The sequence below is a fragment of the Prionailurus viverrinus genome, chromosome B2 (genome assembly GCF_022837055.1).
Source record: "Prionailurus viverrinus isolate Anna chromosome B2, UM_Priviv_1.0, whole genome shotgun sequence".
Classification (NCBI taxonomy): domain Eukaryota; kingdom Metazoa; phylum Chordata; class Mammalia; order Carnivora; family Felidae; genus Prionailurus; species Prionailurus viverrinus.
Genome location: NC_062565.1, coordinates 85,898,273 through 85,915,383, shown reverse-complemented (window position 1 = coordinate 85,915,383; position 17,111 = coordinate 85,898,273).

Sequence of the window (17,111 nt, the reverse complement as noted above, 5' to 3'; positions counted from 1 at the left end):
AAGACAGTCACATAAATCCAAAGTTGATCTATTGTTTTCTAAAGTCTGGCTATAATTTTTACCCTATGATAATGGCTAACATTTAGTGCAGGCAGCCTCACTGACAAATAGTTTGTCTCATAAACTCACAGCAACACTGAGAAGTGGTTTTATCCCACTTTAGATAGGGAAGCTGGGTCTCAGACATGTAAAAATAATCTACTTTATTCACACAGCCAAAAGGTGGGGGAATCAGGAATAAAGTCTTGACTGAATTTGGCCTCCAGAGTTCTGCGTGGGCAACACCAACACCATGCCATCATGAGAGCTTAGCATCAGCAGGTGATGGAACAAATGGGGCAGGGAGCAGTTTAACAATTTGCACCTTATTTTTAATAACTTTTTAAAAGGGTTGCTTCATTTTCATAGATATGTAATCAAAACCGTCTCCATTTGGTGGTAGAATTCAGACTCTAGTGGTAGACTATCTGAATTCAAATTCTGGCTCAATAAGTCACCTTCTTAACTGTGCTATTTAATACCTCTATGCCTCAGTTTCTTCATCTGTAGAATAGTGACTAAATAGTACCTATCTCAAGGGTTGTTATAAGGATTAAATGAACAATTCACATAAAGTACTTGGTCAGTGCTTGGCACAGGGTAGTCCCTAGGCTACTATTATCACAAGTCATATTCATAACATTAAACTGACACTGATAAGAAATGGCTGTAGTATATTGTTAAATGGTCATTACTGCTATAGACCTAACAGATTTATTTTCTCTTTCTTTCTTTCTTTGTTTCTTTCTTTGTTTCTTTCTTTCTTTCTTTTTTCTTTCTTTCTTTCTTTCTTTCTTTCTTTCTTTCTTTCTTTCTATCTATCTATCTATCTATCTATCTATCTATCTATCTATAACTTTCTATATAGAAGTAGAAATTTTGAAAGAATGGGATTATTTTTTTTAAAGTCTGTAGGGGTGTCTGTGTGAGTCAGTTAAGTATCTGACTCCTGATTTCATCTCAAGTCATGATCTCACAATTTGTGAGATCAAGCCCGACATTGATCTTTGCACGGATATCTTGGAGCCTGCTTGGGCTTCTTTCTCTCTGTCTCTCTCTCTCTCTTTTTCTCCCATGCTCTCTTCAAAATAAATAAATATATACTTTTTAAAGTTTACAATCACAGATATTTGTACACAGAGTAGACATATAATATTTTTTCTAAGAGGTTTCAAAGAAAGAAATTTAAATGTAGAATCACAAGAATTTAAGCCAGGTATTTATATTTTCTAGAATCAGTGAATATTAAAATAGGCAGGACATGCAGCGAAATGACAAATACAGTGGCAGCATTTAATGTAGTATATAGAAATTTCAGATAAAGTTTTTAAGAAATATATACTTACATTTAATGTTGTTTGCTATAGTTGTTCAGAGCTGTTGTGTAATAATCTGAATCTATTCCTATCTGTTTTAAATGGAGTTTTTTATTTGAAATGGAGTTTGTGAATAGGCATGCTTTGCCAAATGGTCTCTGGCTATTATCTATCAAATTAAGGGGTATGAGGTTCACAATTACAAAGTGAAAATAATTATTTGCAGGCTTGCTTCTCTCTAGAATATACACATTCACAACTATTCATGCTTACTTCCTTTTCATAAAGGATCATTGCACATTTATAAAAATGTTATGTTCATGCTTTCTATCTAAAATAAATATAGAGAGTAAAGATTTATATAGTAGAAAGCAGTTGTTGGTAGCAATAATCTAGATCTATTTTTCTCCTGGCATGAAACTTCAAATCACTTGGATTAGATTTAAATCTCCAGGCTTTACTGATGATGAACCTATTTTCCTATTAATAATTTATAAAACTCCTAAAAGCATCAGGAATTAGGAGTGGAATCTTTAACTTAGTCACAGGTACAATTGTTGAATAAAGTGCATATTCCAAGTTCAAACTTCTTTATTAAAATCAGTATATCTGACTTATTGTAATAATAACAAATTTCCCCTTACTGTTCTAGTATATACTCAGATTTTTTAAATACTTTATAACCAAATAATTACATTTTTCAAAGAAGCAAAGAATAGTTATTTGCATATTATTAATTTCTGTGCAATACTAGACTTATTTTCTCTTTATATTTTACAGGTCCTTCAGACCGCTCCCTGAGCTTATCCTGTTATCTAAAAATTTAAATAAGAAGAATCAACATATAATTAGTTAAATGATAAAATAATGGGTCTTAAGATACAGTCTGAAAGTTGAAGTCTAACCTCTTCATCAAAATTTAATTTGAGAGTTTGAGTTAAGGAAAAAATAAAACCTCTCAGAGGCTTCCACTTACCTTTCTTTATGTCCAGAGGAAGATTGGGACTTCTTTCCTTTGAAAAGTGCTTCACAGTTTCATATTGCACCCATACACACCCTCCTCATACATATCCTTCTGCAAAGGTAGGATAACTAGAAGCTAGCCGGGGTATACCTGGTGTGTAGGCAAAATAGACTGGGTCCTCCAGGTTGGCAGAATGATGTTACTGAAGTCTGGTGGGTGGCTAGCTGTCCTATTCAAGGGTGGTCTTCCTCAGCCCCATGGATACATAATGATTCTAGGAAGGAGCTCTTCCTTCAAAGAAAAGACACAGGTGTTTCAGGCCATTAGTAAACAGAGTGGGGGGGGGGTGGTCTAGAAGCAAAGTAGGATCAAGCTGCATTCCGAAAGTTTGATTCCTCACTGAAGCAAGAACAAACTACAAGCATTCAGGCTAGGGCTTCTCTGGGATCTAGTCCCATGTGCTGTGTGCCAGGCCCTCGAACTCTAGAATGACCATGTCAGTGCCCAATTAAACTAAAGTACAAGCTTGTCCTCTGTCCTCTGACGCCAACATTTTTTTCAGTATTATACTTTGCAAGGGCAAAATTGCCTACTTTTCATTATCTCATCATGCTGCTGTGTCCAGTTTATTTTCCATTCTTACATGTCTTCTCCCTATACTGTAATATAAAATAGTACAATTACCTATTTTTTAAAAAACCTGAATTTTGAAAACTACTTACATATCTAAAGAATATAGTAAATGTAGTATGTATGTAAAAAAAAATAGCCTTTACTCTTGGTGTTAAGATGGAGGAATAGTAGGAGGACCTTATGCTTATCTCATCCTTTGAGCACAGTTAGATAAATACCAAATCATTTTGAACACCCAAGAAACTGATCTGAGGACTGAGAGAACAAGCTTCACAACTAGAGGGAGAAAAGGGGTCACATCATGAAAGATAGGAGGTGCAGAGACATGATTTGGGGAATAAAAGAATCATTTTGCTATGGAAGGGAGGGAGCTCTGATCACAGAGAGAGGAGCGAAAGAGAGAGAGAAAGCAGGACACAGGGGATTGCACAAGAGAAACACTTCCCCAAAATTAGACTGAAAAAATAGAGGTGCTGATTATCCAAAGTTTTTACAAGGAGCGGAGCATGAAGTCTAAAGTTTTTGAAGTTTGCACCATCACCAGGGTGCAGCCTGGTGGGTATGGCAGTGTTCCTATGGAGGAGGAAGGCAGAGGCCCCAGATGGAAAACATGGTCTCAGAATCCCCTGGGTTGCACTGAGAGAGATAGTTCCCATACTTGGAGTGCATTTGGGAAAGGTGGCACTGCCTCTCAGGGGACAAAAGAGCTTCTGGGTGTCATTGCGCTGTCCCATTCATTAACATAGGAGCAGAGACACCTGCTGAGGGCAGCTAACCAAGGCTCGCTTTTTGCTGAACTTTACCATAAACTCCAAGCCCCTGTGGCATTCATATGACTACTCTTCAGGTACAAACCAGCACAGGCCACAGCATGGCGTGACTCTCCTCTAAAGGATCAGTGTTGGTCCAGCCTTCATTGAGTCCCTAATATTATGGTTTTGAAACCCAGCTGGTACACCTGAGATAAAACACAAGAGGACTACAACACAAGGTGGGCTGATGGCTGAGACACAGACAGGGTGAAGTCAGGGATCTGAGGGATACCTAGGGCACACGAGGAGAAATTTTTTGCTCTTCTGTCAAGGATTCCTGAACATCAACAGGTGCAAACTCCCCTCTTTGAGGACAAGGGATTGGACTGACACCATTTTAGCCCCTCCCATCAGCACAGATGTACTTTAGTGAGGAGCACAGAGCCCACAGTGGCAGCTTGAGCCATTTATACCAAGCCTTGTCCCATGCACTCTGCAGGTGCTTTTTTTACTATAGCAAGTATGTCTGAAAACCAGAGCAGCAACAGGTCCCTCCCCTAGAGGACCAGCAGAAAACCCCCATAACCACCAAGTCTACTGACCATAAAGTGCTAGCTGAAGCTATAGGGGTTATAGGATCTAGCCTCTTTCAACAAGCAGACCAAAACACACATAGTTAAAACTCACCACACAGTTCACAAGGACCAAGCACTCCCCACTGCAGGCAAGGAGAAATTTGCAGAGGATTGACCTGAGGGAAAGAGCAGCCAAGACACAACAGTAATGTGCACACAGTACACACCAGAAATATTGCCTGAAACACAAGACTCTGGACAGTATATGACTTCTTCTTAATATAGCCATTACTCTCAGCAGCAGGAAACATAACAGGCTTTCCTAATGTATAGAAGAGAGAGACTTACACAAAATGCCAAGATGGAGGAATTCATCCCAAAAGAAAAAATAAGAGAAGGTCATGGTCAGGGGTCTAACTGAAATAGATATAAGTAATATGCCTAAACCAGTATTTAAAACAACCATAAGGATATTTATTAGTTGGGCTTGAGAAAAGCATAGAAGACACTAGGGAGTCCCATAACACAAAGATAAAAGACATAAAAATTAGGCTGAAATAGTAAATGCTATAACCAAGATGTGAAACTGACTGGATGTAATGACCACAAGGATGAAAGAATTACAGGAATGAATAAGTTATATAGAAGATAAAATTATGGAAAATTATAAAGCTGAAAAAGAGAGGGAAAGAAAAATACTGGATCACAAAGGTAACCTTAGGGAACTCAGCAACTCCATAAAGCATAATAACATTCACATCATAGGCATCATAGAAGAGAGCAAAGGTGTATTTAAGCAAATTATATCTGAAAACTTTCTTAATCTGGAGAAGGAAACAGACACAAAATCCAGGAGGCACAGAGAACTCCCATCAAAATCAACAAGAGCAGGCCAACAAAACATGTCATAGTAAAATTTGCAAAATACAAAGATAAGGAAAAGACCCTGAAAGCAGAAAGGGAAAAGATATCCCTAACTTATATGGGAAGGCAAATAAGGTTAGCAGCAGATCTATCCACAAAAACTTGGCAGGCCAGAAGGGAGTGGCATGATATATTCGATGTGCTGAATGGGAAAAATATGCAGACAAGAATTTTTTTATCCACCAAGGCTGCCATTCAGAATAGGAGAGATAAAGAGTTTCCCAGACAAAAACTAATCAAGTTTTTGACCACAAAAACATCCCTGCAAGAAATATTAAAGGGAACTCTTTGAGTGTTTAAGAAAGACCCAAAGTGACAAAGATTAGAAAGGAACAGACAAAATCTCCAGAAACAATGACTTCACAGGTAATACAGTGGCACTAAATTCATATGTACCAATAATCACTCTGAATGTAAATAACTAAATGCTGCAATCAAGAGAAATAGAGTATCAGAATGGAAAAACAAAACAAAACAAAAAACACAAGATCCATCTATATGCTGCCTACAAGATACTCATTTTAGACCTAAGGACACCTGCGGATTAAAAGTGAAGGGATTGAGAACCATTTATCATGCTAATGGACATCAAAAGAAAACTGGAGTAGCCACACTTATATCAGACAAGTTAGATTTTAAACCAGAGACTGTAACAAGAGATGAAAAAGGGACGATATTATAATAAATGGGTCTATCCAACAAGAAGATCTAACAATTATAAATATTTGTGCCCCCAACTTGGTGGAACTCAAATACATGAGTCAATTATTAACAAACATAAAGAAACTTATTGATAACTATACAATAATAGTAGTGAACTTTTAACACTCCATGTACAACAATGGACAGATCACCTAAACAGAAAATCAACAAGAAAACAATGGCTTTGAATGACACACTGGACCAGATGGACTTAACAGATATACTGAGAACATTTCATCTAAAGCAGCAGAATACACATTCTTTTTGAGTGCACATGGAACATTCTCCAGGATATATCACATACTGGGTTACAAATCAGGCCTTAACAAATACAAAAATATTGAAATCATACCATGCATATTTTCTGATCACAATGCTATGAAACTTGAAGTTAACCACAAGCAAAAATTTGGAAAGACCATGAATACATTTATATTAAAGAACATTTTACTAAAGAATGAATGGGTTATTCAGGAAATTAAAGAGGAAACAAAAAAATAAAAATTATCAAATGAAAACGAACTCACAACAGTCCAAAATCTTTGGGTTGAAGCAAAATTTGTCATAAGAGGGAAGTATATAGCAATATGGGCTTACCTCAAGAAGCAAGTCTAAAGTACACAACCTAACCTTACACCTAAAGGAGCTAGAAAAGGAACAGCACATGAAGCCTAAAGCCAGAAGAAGAAGGGAAGTAGTAAAGATTTGAATAGAAAAAAATGGTAGAGAAACAAACAAACAAACAAAAACAGATCAATGAAACTAGGTGTGGGTTCTTTGAAAGAATGAATAAAATTGATAAACCCCTAGGCAGACTTATCAAAAAGAGAAAGGACCCAAATAAATTAGATCACAAATGAAAGAGGAGAGATCACAACCAACACCACAAAAATACAATAATAAGAGAATATTATGAAAAATTATATGCCAACAAATATGGCAATCTGGAAGAAATGAATAAAATCCTATAAACATATGAACTACCAAAACTGAAACAGGAAAAAATAGAAAATTTGGAGAGACCCATAAGTAGCAAAGAAATTGAATCATTAATCAAAATCTCCCAAAAACAAGTGTCCAGGGCCAAATAGCTTCCCAGGGGAATTTTACCAAATACTTAAAGAAGAGTTAATGCCTATTCTTTTCAAATTGCTCAAAAAAAAAAAAAAAAAGAAAGAAAGAAAGAAAGAAAGAAAGAAAGAAAGAAAGAAATGGTAGGAAAACTTCCAAACTCATTCTATGAGGCCAGCATTACCTTGGTTGCAAAACCAGACAAGACCCCACTAAAAAGGAGAATTATAGGCCAATATCCCTGATGAACATGGATGCAAAAATTCTCAACAAACTAGAAAATCAAAGTCAATAGTACATTAAAAGAATTATTCAATACAATCAACTGGGAGTTATTTCTGGGTTGCAAGTGTGGTTCAATATTTGCAAATCAATCAACATCAACATGATACACCACTTTAATAAAAGAAAGGATAAGAACCATATGATCTCTTCAATGATGCAGAAAAAGCATTTGACAAAGTACAGCATCTAATCTTGATAAAAACCCTCAACAAAGTAGTGATAGGAGGAACATACCTCAACATAAATGTCATATACAAAAGACCCACAGTTACTATCATCTTCAATGGGGAAAAACTGAGAGCTTTTCCTCTATAATCAGGAACAAAACAGGAATGTCCACTTTCACCATTGTTATTTAATATAGTACTGGAAATTCTAGCCTCCACAATCAGACAAGAAAAAGAAACAAAATCCATTCAGATTGTCAAGGAAGAAGTCGAACTTGCACTTTTTACAGACTACATCATACAGAAATCTATTGCATTTCTATACACCAATAATGGATCAGCAGAAAGAGAAATCAAAGAATCGATCCCATACAATTGCACCAAAATCGATAAGATACCTAGAAATAAACCTAAAAAAGAGGTAAAAGATCTGTACTCTGAAAACTATAAAACACTTATGAAAGAAATTGAAGATGACACAAAGAAATGAAAAGACATTCCATGCTCATGGACTGGGAGGAAAAACATTGTTAAAATGTCAATACTACTCAAAGCAATCTACACATTTAATGCAATCTCTTTCAAAATACTAGCATTTTTCACATAGCTATAACAAACAATCCTAAAATTTGTATGGTACCACTAAAGACCTCAAGATTCCAAAGCAATCTTGAAAAAGAAAAGAAAAGCTGGAGACATCACAATTCTGGACTTCAAGATATGTTACAAAGCTGTAGTCATCAAGACAATATACTTCTGGCACACAAAAAAAGACACATATATCAGTGGAACAGAATAGAAAGCCAGAAATGGATCCACAACTATATGGTCAAATAATCTTCAACAAAGTAGGAAAAAATATCCAATGGAAAGAAGACAGTCTCTTCAACAAATGGTATTGGGAAAACTGGAGAGAAACATGCAGAAGAATGAAACTGGACCACTTTCTTACACCATACACAAAAATAAATTCAAAATGGATGAAAGACCTAAATGTGAGAGAGGAAATCACCAAAATCCTAGAGGAAAACCCAGGCAGCAACCTCTTTTACATCAGTCGTAGCACCTTCTCACAAAAGCAAAAGTAAACTAGTGGGAGTTCATCAAGATAAAAGTCAAGATAAAACAAAAACCAAAACTAAAATGCAGCCTATGTAATGAGAGAAGATATTTGCAAATTACATATTTGATAAATGGTTAGTATCCAAAATTTATAAAGAACTTATCAAACTGAAAAACTAAATGATCCAGCTAGGAAATGGGCAGAAGACATGAATAGACATTTTCCAGAGAAGACATACAGATGGCTAACAGGCACATGAAGAGATACTTAACATCACTCATCACCAGGGAAATACAAATCAAATACAAATCAAACCCACGATGAAATATCACCCTATACCCATAAAAATGGCTAAAACCAACAACACAGGGGGTACCTGAGTGACTCAGGCAGTTGAGCATCCAACTTTTGATTTTAGCTCAGGTCATGATCTCACGACTGTAAGATCTGTGTCAGGCTCTGTGTAGAGCACAGAGACTGCTTGGGATTCTCTCTCTCTCTCTCTCTCTCTCTCTCTCTCTCTCTCTCCCTCTCTCTCTGCCTCTCCCCCATCTTCTCTCTCTCTCACAAAAGAAAAAAAATATATATGTATATAATTTCTAAAAATTTTTGAACTACTGGGACCTCTTCAAAATAAAAAACTTCTGCACAGCAAAGGAAACAATCAGCAAAACTAAAATCAACCAATAGAATGGGAGAAGATATTTGCAAATGACATATCAGATAAAAGGTTAATATCCAAAATCGATAAAGAGCTTATCAAACTCAACACCCAAAAAACAAATAATCCAGTGAAGAAATGGGCAAAAGACATGAATAGACACTCCTCCAAAGAAGACATCCAGGTGGCCAACTGACACAGGAAAAAAATGCTCCACATCACTCATCATCAGGGAAATACAAATCAAAACCACAATGAGATACCACCTTACACCTGTCAGAATGGCTAACATGAACAACTCAGGCAACAACACATGTTGGCGAGGATGCAGAGAAAGAGGATCTCTTCGGCATTGTTGGTGGAAATGCAAGCTGGTGCAGCCACTCTGGAAAACAGTATGGAGGTTCCTCAAAAAACTAAAAACAGAACTACCCTAGACCAAGCAATTGCACTACTAGGCATTTATCCATGGGATACAGGTGTGCTGTTTCGAAGGGACACATGCACCCCCATGTTTATAGCAGCACTATCAACAATAGCCAAAGTATGGAAAGAGCCCAAATGTCCATCGATGGATGAATGGATGAAGAAGATATGGTGTGTGTGTGTGTGTGTGTGTATATATATATACACACACGATGGACTATTACTCAGCAATCAAAAAGAATGAAATCTTGCCATTTGCAACTACATGGATGGAACTGGAGGGTATTATGCTAAGTGAAATTAGTCATAGAAAGACAACAATCATATGACTTCACTGATATGAGGACTTTAAGAGACAAAACAGATGAACACAAGGGAAGGGAAACAAAAATAATATAAAAACGGGGGGGGGGAAACATAGGAGACTCTTAAATATGGAGAACAAACAGAGGGTTTCTGGAGAGTTTGGGGGAGGGGGGATGGGCTAAATGGGTAAGGGGTATTAAGGAATCTACTGAAAAATAAACTTTATTAATGTGTATTATAAATGTCTAACTGAAGTACCTTAGGGATTTGTTTTCAAGTGGTCCTACACAATACTTCAGTGAAAAAAAAAAGTCAAAAAAGCTTGTGTTCACGTCTCTTTTCCCTCTACTGCTATTAGGTCACAAGAATATTTTCTAAATTAATGAAAGGCTGGAGCTCTCAAAAGCAATGAAGAAACTTGATGTGAAAAGTTGAAGCTAAAGTTAAACTTGGACAAGGACTTTTTAACTAAAAGCCCCAATAAATATTGCTTTCTTTTTACCCAGATATCCAATTATAAACATTTATTTATTCCCCCCCAAAATAAAAGTGGTACCTGGGTAGTCATCAGTATCTACTCTACTATTAATTTTAAAGTAAGCTTTAGCAAAATCATAGCACATCCTCAGCAGCTTATACTAGGGGCCATGAGATGTGAATCACAATATAACAGTAATCAGTAAGAAAGTGAAAAATGTAAAAATATAAAGCAAGGGGATGCTGGCTGTCATGTTCCTGCTTTATATTTGCTTCTACACCCAAGGCTATATAGGTTATCCTATAATAAAGTGTTTCCTACAATAAAGTGTTGGGGTGAGGAAGCCTCATACATTACTCCTTAATCTATCACTGGCATTATGCATACAAACATGAACATGTGTCCCTGCTCTTATGTTCTAGTGGGGAAGGCAGATGTGTAAACACATTATTACAATTCAACTCTTCTAAAGAGTTGAATGGAAATAGGAGGCTGGTATCATTGGGGTACCATAAAAAGCTAGAAGAATTTCTTCAAATCAGGGGGAATTCAGCCTAACTTGGAACACGGTAATTTATGAATGTGCAACTGTTATGGATGAATTTATGTAGTAACAATTACATAGGAAATCAAAGTGATACAAGTTACTCTTCCCTAATAACTAAATTTAGCTTGAGTTTTCTGCTTCTGCCCAAATAGATCCAACTTTATTAGTCTCGGTTGTATTTTGTTTTACTTAGTTCAAATATGAAAGGAGATATTTACATGTCTGTTATAAAATCTATAAATTAACCTGATATTCTAAATTCGGGGCTTAATCATTAACTGTAAACTAGCCCTTATTCTCTGCAAAGCATTGTGCCAAGTACTGGATTATAAAGAGATACAGGACAGAGCATCCCTAACCTTAAAGAGTTTAATTAGTCTAATTTTAAATGTAATTTACAATGGTTATTACACATTATAGAAAATAAAGAAATATGGAAGCACATAAGCTTATGGAATTTATAACAAAATTGAATGAAAACAGCAAATTTATTGGGTTATTACAGACATTTGGGCATGTAACCAGATTTCTGGTAATGGTGGTACCATGTCTGCCTCCCTTAAAATTACCTATGAACCTACTGGAAACAAAGTACCTTTCATATCACCCTCAGAAAAGAATAATGCTCTCTCCCTTGTGTTTTTTAAACTAAATATATTTTTTAAATAAAGTCTCTATATAGAGTTTTATTAGTGTATAATACTTCATTTGAGTTTCCAAATCATATTTCTATTGTACTAATGGAGTATTATTAGTATACTATACTAATATACAACTTTGACTGGATTAAAGAATCATTTGGTAGAAGAGTTTCCTTCCTTTAAAAAGCAATGTGTATGACTATATTGAATATCTGTATTTCTTTCACAGTGTGCCTAGGAGATTCCTTGAATTTCTAATATTAAAACAGTGATGCCCCTTTTGTGTACATAGGTTATTTTAGTAACCTTTGTGTCAATGAATCTTCTCTACAGTTGTTTTAGAATAATCCTCTGTTCCTCTTATTGCTCTAAATTTGCTACCTGTTTACAGGAAAGGAAGTTATTAAGAATAAGTTAAGTGATATTTAAAGTGATTATGTTCTATGCTCTTGAATGTGTGTGAAAATACTGGGATGTGGAGGAAGAAACAGTTTATGTAATTTTATCTAAACTCACATTTTTAACATGTTAACTTATGAAAGATTAATTGATGCATGAGTATATATGATTTCTAAGCCCTGAGAATTTACATATAAGAAAAAAAGAACAAATAAAACATCTAATCTTGTGAAAGTCATACAACTAAAAAGCATTGAAAATAGGAAAATAATTGAATGTTAGAAGCAACACACAATAGTCTTAGTCATAATAAATGTGAATATATTAATTTCCCTATTAAAAAACAATCTAAGATTGGGTAAAAAGCAAACTCTACCTGAATGCTATATATATAAGTGAAATAAAGACTCAAAATTATTTAAAATAAATGTGCAAAAATATATCATGTAAGGGCACATGAAAAAAGTCCAATTTGCCAATATTTAATTGAGCCAAAATAAATTTCAAATTTTAAAAATGAAAACATGAACAGAACAAAGGGTGGTATTTTTTGCATTGACACAAGCTTTGATTCATCAAAATATATAATAGTTCTATGTTTTCACTCATTAAATATCATAACATTGAATTATATACAGCAAAAGTTATTACCAATACATGAAGTAAACAAAACGACATTAGTGAGGAAGATCAATCACACTTTCTTTAGAATTTGACAATTCTATTGGCAACACTACAAATTAGGATACAGAGGAAATATATAAATTACAGACAATGATATTGATTTTATACACATGGTTATGTGACAGAGAGAAAGAGACAGAGGCAGATGGAGATAGAAAGACAGGGACAAAGAGAGAAGATGGATTATATATAGAAAGAGAAGGAGGAGGAAGAGGGAAAGAAAAGAGAGGGGAGTTACTGATTGTTCTCCATCAGAGATATCTTCAATTTTCTCAAAACATTAAATTTTAAAAAATATAGATAATTTAAAATGTATAGTAGTGAGAACCAATGGGGGAAAAGGCTCTCAGAATATGCAGAATTTATGGGAAAAGCTCTGTCTTTACAGTTCTGGATAAGTTTATCCAGAGCTCCAAAAAGCAGGGATGAATGAGATACTAGTTAAACTATATATATTGCTAAAACAAAACAAATAGAAATTCCCTAAATAAAGTCCCCACAATATTAACAGTGGTGTTAGGAGTCAGAGTCTAGTCAGTGAAACAAAATTCACGCTACATAGTTCAGTAAAGAGGTATTAAGATGGGGAGCTATTTACCAATATAAACATTAAAAACTCAGAATATGGTAAGGCAACTCAAATAGAAGGTTTGGTGTTATCAGAATCCATGGAAGGATCTGGGACAGCAGGAAGTGAGACCACAGAAAGAAGTCTGTCCAGTAGAAGCTAGAATCAAGGAGGAGGCATGGCCACTGCTTGTCACACTGCCCCCATCAGTCAGGGAAAAGCAAAAAGGAAATAACCTGTTTACTTCTTCTCACTCAATAATCTCCTACCAGTGCCTCTCACTGGCAACTCTAGCCAGCATCTAAGTAGTGAATGAAACTAAGACACCTTGTTTGCTGGGTTAGTTCCCTATGATGGCAGAATAGGAAGCGGCAAGAAACGGGTCTTGTATGCCAGCAGGTGACAAGCATACAACGTTATCTATTTATTGAGGAAGGTTGTAAGTTTACTTTCATTTTCTCTTTATTGTACTCAGAAATGGATAATACACGTTTTTATTATTAAACAAAATAATTGAAAGCTTATAACACCACCAACCATTTTTAAGGGAAAATTATTCTATTTTGGGAAAAAATCTATCTGTATAAAACTGTAATAGTGTGCTGTGTTGAACCAGAAAGATTTATGACATAATCTTAACACAACTGTATCTCCTGCTTTTCCCTTAGACTTTATTCACTTTGGTTACATTTACCCAGGATAAGAACTGAGATCGATATGATGGCTTTTCTTCTCATCCTTGGGTAACTGAGAATTCTACACTTATTAAAAAAAAAAACCAAAAACCTTAGTTTAGGAATTATGATACTCAAACCCATGTAGTAATCAAAACCTCAATTTGGCCTAGAGTTAATTCTTCCATACTCCCCTAGCCCAGGTCCATTTCAGGCTGGGTAGTGGCCTATGGCCTAGTCCTTCTGTTCTTTCTTTCTCCCACTTCACCTCCACTTCTATCAGCAGGCTATTGCTTCACTCCCCCAAAAAGCTGAAGGAGTTGGAGAAAGTTGGTGAGTTGATCTGGTCAGTTTTGACTTAGCTGGTGGTTTCCTGCCTCTGAGCCTTATACATCCTGGATGAAGTTTCTTCTCTTTTGTCAACTATTCTGTTTCCCTAAGGGATCCGTATCTTACCCACTTTTCCTGATCTAGACAAATGTTTTTCTACTTCCAGACTATATACATGTGACTTTTTCCTCAACTTTTAGGCAAATTAAGGCAACTTCAGCTCCTTTTGGCTAGGGGTTTCTCACTCTTCAACACCTATTAGCCAGGGCCCTAGATGACCTGAAATAAGTCCTGTCTTTCAGTTATACACCTGACATTCATGGGAAACCTGGAAGTGCATGGCAATCTCCAATCCCAGGAAAATTATGCGAAATTTCTAACTGTAACATAAGGTAACTAAAGAACCTATCTGAGGAATTAGACATCACAGAAAGCTCTTAAAAGGGGAACTCAAGTATGTCACTTGGGTTGCACCATTGGAAATAATGAATTATAATCATCTCTGTGTTCTCTGGATCACTTGGTTCAAGTTCATAAACATTGGAGAGAGATTCTTATTTGCTAAACTTAAGTCTTGTGCCTGTCTTTTGGCTTTATCTTATTGAAAAAAGAAAGGATCAGGGAGAAGTATACTTTAGGAACCTTTATGTTTCTACAAGAATTTAAGGTTACTATCCCACAAAAACTACATAATGGGTGGCCTTGGTCAATGGTGGTGGAAGAGAAAGCCCCAATGTGTAACCTTACCAAGTTTCTGCTTAAATCATGTTTGTTAATGTTGCATTAGGTAAACCACGAGGCCAAAGTCAAGTAGAAAGGGTTCAGAAATAGACTCTGCCTCTTGTTGAGAGAAGAGCTGCAAAACTGAAAGCAAGGGGGATTTCAAGGATTTATGAACTTCCTTTGCAATCTGCCATATGTATGTCAAAAAGCTGTTATGTGGTCCATATCCATTCTTTCACTAGAGGCTTTCAAGTACTTATTTTGTATCAAACACTATTGCAGACACTGGAGATTTAATTATAAATACAGGAAAATACTTATTCTTAAGAACCATTTACTCTGAAGGGATAAAAACAGGCAAAAGATGATGACTGGAATACTATTGCTATGGTAAGAATATGCGTAGTGTTATAACCCTGAAGCCAACATTTAAGGAGTAGTGAACCCAAACGTTTAGTAGAGGAGTAGACAAAAGTTATATTTTCTGGAGAAGAGGACCTGAAGAATTTAGGTTACAAGAAGACCTATTATCACACTACTGAAGTTTCTAGTCAATTTATAAGGTAAAAAAAGAAAAAAATGCCATAAAGCCTTAAAAAAAGAACTATTTTGACTTGCAGATGATAAAATTGTATATTTAGAAATTGCAAAAGGTGGGATGCCTGGGTGACTCAGTTGGTTAAGCATCCAGTTTCAGCTCAGGTCATGATCTCATGGTTTGTGAGTTTGAGCCCTGTGCCAGGCTCTGTGCTGACAGGTCAGAGCTTGGAGCCTGCTTCAGATTCTGTGTCTCCCTCTCTTTTTGCCCCTCCCCGCTCGTGCTCTCTCACTGTCTCTCAAAAATGAATAAACATTAAAAATAATTTAAAAGAAAACCCAAAAGAGACTATAAATAAATATTAAAATCAGCATATCAACTTTACAAATTTGTGGACACAATTTCATTACTCAAAATTCACTTGAATTCTTACACTAAGAATGAATTAGAGAATAACATTTTGAATAGCATTTACAATTGTATCAGATGACATCAAACACCTAGGAATAAATCTAACTATAAATATGTGAGTCTTCAACACTAGCAAATAAAAACATTGATAAGCTAATTCTTAAAACAATCTATAATGATACATTAAAAGATGGGGAAGGGGTTGGGAAGGAGAGATTGAGTTAATAACTTACCTAGGCTAAAAAAAAAAGGCACATGGTTGGATAGTCAAATCCAGGTGTTTTTGTTTGTTTGTTTTTGGTGTGTCTCCTTCTATGGGCTTTCTCTTCCCTATACAACTTCTCAGCCTCTGAACTATGAATCATGTACATCCCTTTCTCTCCACTGTAGCCTAGCACAGCCCTAGTTCAGACATTCATAAATTCTTCCATGAACTACTGCACTTGCCCTCTCATTGGATTTCCTGTTCTGATCTCATACATGTGAAATACAATCATATTTGAATATGTAACTATTCCCAGTCAAAATACATTGATGGATTTCTATTATATTCTTGACTAAACCTGAACTCCTTAGCACAGCATGAGTTAACTTCACCTATAAACCATGCACATCTTCATTTTTTTAATTTTATTTTTTATTTTTTAAAATTTACATCCAAATTAGTTAGCATATAGTGAAACAATGATTTCAGGAGTAGATTCCTTAATTCCCCCTACCCATTTAACCCATCCCCTCTCCCACAATCCCTCCAGCAATCCTCAGTTTGTTCACCATATTTATGAGTCTCTTCTGTTTTGTTCCCCTCCCTGTTTTTATATTATTTTTGTTTCCCTTCCCTTGTGTTCATCTGTTTTGTCTCTTAAAGTTCTCATATGAGTGAAGTCATGTGATATTTGTCTTTCCCTGACTGACTAATTTCGCTTAGCATAATACCCTCCAGTTCCATCCATGTAGTTGCAAATGGCAAGATTTCATTCTTTTTGATTGCTGAGTAATAGTCCATCGTGTATGTGTGTGTGTGTGTGTGTGTGTATATATATATATATATATATATATACACACACACACACACACACACACACACACCCCATATCTTCTTCATCCATTCATCCATCGATGGACATTTGGGCTCTTTCCATACTTTGGCTATTGTTGATAGTGCTGCTATAAACATGGGGGTGCATGTGTCCCTTCGAAACAGCACACCTGTATCCCATGGATAAATGCCTAG